Below are 5020 nucleotides of genomic sequence, written 5' to 3' on the forward strand. Positions count from 1 at the left end.
CCAATAACCTAATTGGTTCAGCAAGCTGGACTTGGTGAGAACTTTTCTTTGGTCTGTCAGTTTCTTAAAATCACAACAAGCCATATCCCTTGCCTCTACTCATAACCTGCTGACTGTCGTCTGTCCCCTAACTGTTATGAGCATACATACAAAAAATGTCTCCAATATATTGCCAAATGTCCTCTGGGGAACAAAAATCATTTCTGTCAGTGTGACACCTTTTTGATTTATCAGCATCTCCCATGTACAATTGAAACAGGAAGTGAAGTGAAAGTAGTTTATGTGGGTGGTGACCTCAGTACAGCAGTTTGAGGGAGTGGGGAAATATGTTTTTATTTTTCTTGTTCTTGTAATAACAATATTAATAATAACATCAAGAAGAAACCTAAGGAAGGAGAGGTTATTTTGGCTTACAGTTGGTGGGAATACAGTCCATCATGGCGGTGAGGAACCACAGTGGCAGGAGGGGCAGGGTGCTGGGCACATTGTATCCATACTCAGGAGGCAGAAAAGAATAAACAACAGGAGAAGTCAGGATAACAAACCTCAAGGCAATCCCCACATGAACCTACTTCCTCCTCCAAGCCACCACTCTCAGAAGATTTCACAACCTTCCTTAGAGAGCCTCTGCCTGAAGACCCATTGTTCAAACACAAGGGTCTGTGCTGTACACTTTGCATTTGAATAAAACAAGAAGGGAATCAGAAGGAGAAAGCAAGCTAATATGCAAGTTGCTGTTGTGCAGTGTACAGCATAAGGGCCACCTCCTTGGGGACTGCTAACTGGAGGAACGCGATTTTTTTTTTAATTCCTGCAGGCCAGCATAAGATCACAACCACAGATTTTAAGTCAAATTTGAAGCAAGCTTTATTAAATACTGGCCAGGACAATGGACACTGATCAGGTCCATACTCAGGATCCCAGAGTATGTCAGAACTACTTTATTCAGAGGCTCATAAGGCAAAAACCACAAGGCTATGTACTTCCTGTCTTTGTCCAATCAGGGCAAGCATGCATCCTGGGGTACCTCCTGCCTACTTGTGATCAAGCACATCCCGTGCAGTTGAAGCAACCAAACCTGTTAGCAGAAGCAAAAACTTGTGGCTTGTTATCTTACATGACCAACAGCCCCCAGCATTCCAGACACATAGAAGGAGAAAGAAATCTGAACATTTCTCAATTTTCATATACCTTAAATAATTTTCTCCTCATACCTTCATAACTTAAGCTTTCATATCCCCAGAAATTACTTTCTTTGACCCTCATAGCTCAACATAAACGTATAACCTCCTCCCGAGCCCCGATTTAATCGGTTTCCATAAGACACAAGTGGCTGATTACTGAGAGCAGCCCTTTACTGTTGGGACAATCTCCAGTGCGCTGCGTCAAGGCTGTCTTTGTATTATTCAAATGTGGATTTCTGTACCAGCTGAGTGCTAAGCACTGTCTGGACTTTGATATTGTTATTTTTATGAAGCATCACTTGTCTCACTGTTTGCTTTAAAAAAAGAGTTGACAGCCTATGGCAGGGCAAGAGAGGAAAGGGGGAACATCTGGACAGAGAGGGGGAACTCTGGGAAAGAATTGCAGGTGTGTGCTTGCACGCGTGCGTGCGTGCGTGCGTGCGAGATAATGGGCCACGTGGCAGAATGTAGATTAGAATAAATGGGTTAATTAGGTTATATGAGCTAGTTGGGAATGAGCCTAAAGTATAAGGCTAGCCTTAATAAATAATAAGTGTCTGTGTCATTATTGGAAACTAGCCGGTTAAGACAGTCTGGCAATACTTTACTATTTCTTTAAATAAAGGAATAGTTAAAAGTTACATCTGAAACCTGTTTATCTTTTAGTATGAAGCCCATTAGAAAGGCAAACCTGTCTACTTTTTCTGAATAAGAGATCTAGTTGCTTTAGAAAAAACAAGGCCTGGTTTTTGTGTATGAAATTGTAAGACCCTCAACTCAATGTGTTTCTTAGAGCCCTAGAAACAAAGCCCAGCATGGAGTTCTTTGTTCTTTTGCCTTCAGTCTGAGAGAACGATGACCATTGGGTGACCCACTCAGGCACCTGACCCATAGTATAAGGGACCAAGAATGTTTGCCAAAGATAGCCTGTAACCTTTCCTTGAGAGATGAGCTGTAATTCACCATCCCCATTCTTACGATGTTTACTCAGCTTCCCCATTCTTTGTGGTCTTATCCTCCCCTTACTTTGCAGTTTGTTCTTTAAAAACCCTCGACTGCAACTGCTGGGGCTCGATCTCCTCTGCACCTGTGTGGGTTATGAGCTCAGCCTCAGCATGCTGATTCCTGAATAAACCTCATGAGAATAAACCCCAAGAATGGTTTCTCTCGTGTTATGGGGGCATCGGCTTATTCCGGGACTTGAGCGAGGGTCTCCCTGAAACGGGGGTCTTTCAGTTGGGGGCTCGTCACAGGATTTTGCGGCCACCCCATTTCTTGGAGACCCCTCTTGGAGGTAAGATTCTGTCTTTGTCTATGTCTTTGTCTGCCGGCTGTGTCTGAATTCGGTACTTTTCGTTTGCAGTTGTCTGTGCTCGTGAGAGCAATGAACTCCTTGTCCTAGATGGAAGGAAGGGTTATCGACAGACGTGTCAGGGGATAACTGGCTGCCACCCTGGGAGATGTCCCAGGAGGTTGGAGGGAGCTCCAGGGATGTCTGGAGATTTCCCATCTGGGTGCCGCGTTGGAGCCTGAATCCCTCCTAGAGAGGAGAGATTTTTGTGCCCACTCTGCCATCTGATTCTGTTTCTTGGTGTTGGAATTCCTGCAGGAGGTGGGTCCTGGTTTCTTTCGGCCTTTGTAATCTTTTTGTGTGTTTTGTTTGTCTCCCTGTATGTGACTCGGATGATGGGACAGACCATTAGCACTCCCCTTGGACTGACTCTTGACCATTGGACTGAAATTAAGACTAGGGCTCACAATCTATCTATAGATATCAAAAAGGAATTCTGCCACTGATGCATTGGCCAAAAATTGCAACCACCCCTCACACCCGAGAACCGACTTGCAGGTATGGGGATGCCCTCTGGAATGTGTGCATGCTGGCCGGAGTCTCTGTTCTGAGTGTCTGTTTTCTGTAATGAACGTGTGCTTCTTGTGTTGGTTTGTTTGTTTATGTCTCGTCCTTTGCTTCTGAAGGATGGCACAGCCTGAGTTTGGATCCGTCTGAGTTTATTCTGATCACCTGAGTTTTGAATTCTGATCCACCTGAGTTTATACTGATCAGCCTGATCCGGTTTAAAAATTGCCCTGGGGGACGCCCTGTCTGTAGGGACCTTCGTCCCATGTGTAGGGACCTTTGTCCTGTCTGTGGTGACCTTTGTCCCATCTGTGGGGACCTTTGTCCCATCTGTGGAGACCTTTGTCCCATCTGTGGAGACCTCCGTCTCCTCTGTAGGAACCTCTGTTCTGTCTGGGGGACCTCCGTTCCATCTGTATGTCAGTAGTGGTACTGTAACCCTCCTGTTGTGAAACAGCAGTCTGATTCAGCGACCCTCTGGGTCATTTGTCTGGTTTTGGTCTTTGTGTTTGTTGACAATTTGTGTGCTGTTTGTGTTCTTTGTGACTAAGACGATGAGACAGACTATGACGCCCCTCCCCCAGTTTGACTCTTAACCATTGGACTGAAGTTAGGACTAGAGCCCATAACCTCTCTGTGAAGATCAAGAAAGGACCTTGGCGGACTTTTTGTGCCTCTGAGTGGTCAACTTTTGACGTTGACTGGCCACTAGAGGGAGCTTTTGACTTGACTAAGCCATTATCTTTCAGGAAGGACCAGGATCTCACCCTCACCAACAGCCATACATTACAGTAATGACAAGACCTGGTCCGGAATCTTCCACCTCTTGGGTCAAGCCTTGGGTATGCCAGCAGAAGCCAGGCTCCCGAGTCCTGGCCTTCCAAAAACCCATGAAAGAGAAAAAGAAAAAATAAATAAACAGTATCACTTTGTCTTTGGAGCCCTGCACCTGTAGTTAGGAGTCTAGTGTGGCTGGAGAAGCCCTGCTAGGAGCTGATTATAAACGCTGCTCTTATAAGGACCAGCAGCTTCTCAAGTTCTACAAAAATCTCTGTGCTTGTGATTATTGGATTCATCAGGTAACAAAGAGCTCCTCTCTTGAAATTACAGCTAAAAAAATTAAGAATTTTGTTTGGTTTAAATGAGCAAATGTATGCGGCCATTTCATTTTTGTTTCTGAATAGTTTTAAAGGCATAAATATGTTTTATATGTCTTGGTTATAGATTATTGGCTCCTAAGTTATTGGTTATGATTAAAAATTTGTACCATTGGTAACAGAAAGTTGGCTTAAAACTGGTAACTCTGGGTTGGAGTAATTTAGAACTACAACATGCAGCATGAGACAACCTTAGGAAACAGGTCTCTAAAGATACACCTAAATTGGGTAATACTCTATGTAATTCTTATGCTAGAAACCAGACTTATAAAAGATAGGATTTAGGGCAGTGTCTATTTGAAGTATTGGGGGCTGCACCTTCTTGCAATTGTGTGCAGGAACAGGCAGCCAAGATTTGTAGCAAGTAATGTTTTTGTTGTTGATTTTTAAAGAGAATAGATTGTTTACACTGTTAAAACTGGGTTTTGCTTCCCAAAATTGTGGTTGTGCTCTGGTGTTACAAGAGAAATTGAAAGTGAAGGCTTCCTTTTCCTCAGCTGCCGCCAAGGTGCTTGGTCCTTCCGAGGGAGCTAAGGCCGCGTTGGGGTGAGGCCCTCACTTCATCCGGCGACTAGCACCGTGCCGTGCCGGCAGTGTACAGCATGGCTTCCGTCTCCGAGCTCGCTTGCATCTACTCCGCCCTCATCCTGCACGACGATGAGGTGACGGTCACGGAGGATAAGATCAATGCCCTCATTAAAGCAGCTGGTGTCAGCGTTGAACCTTTCTGGCCTGGCTTGTTTGCCAAGGCTCTGGCCAATGTCAACATTGGGAGCCTCATCTGCAATGTAGGGGCTGGTGGGCCTGCTCCAGCAGCTGGA

At 44.9% G+C, this 5020-nt stretch overlaps 1 pseudogene; it reads left to right on the forward strand.

Moving 5' to 3' along the window:
- Positions 1 to 4779: 4779 nt before the first annotated feature.
- The window catches only part of LOC110312268, a 1579-nt pseudogene continuing 1338 nt past the window's right edge, over positions 4780 to 5020 (forward strand).

This window comes from Mus caroli, chromosome 17, assembly GCF_900094665.2.
Source record: "Mus caroli chromosome 17, CAROLI_EIJ_v1.1, whole genome shotgun sequence".
NCBI lineage: Eukaryota > Metazoa > Chordata > Mammalia > Rodentia > Muridae > Mus > Mus caroli.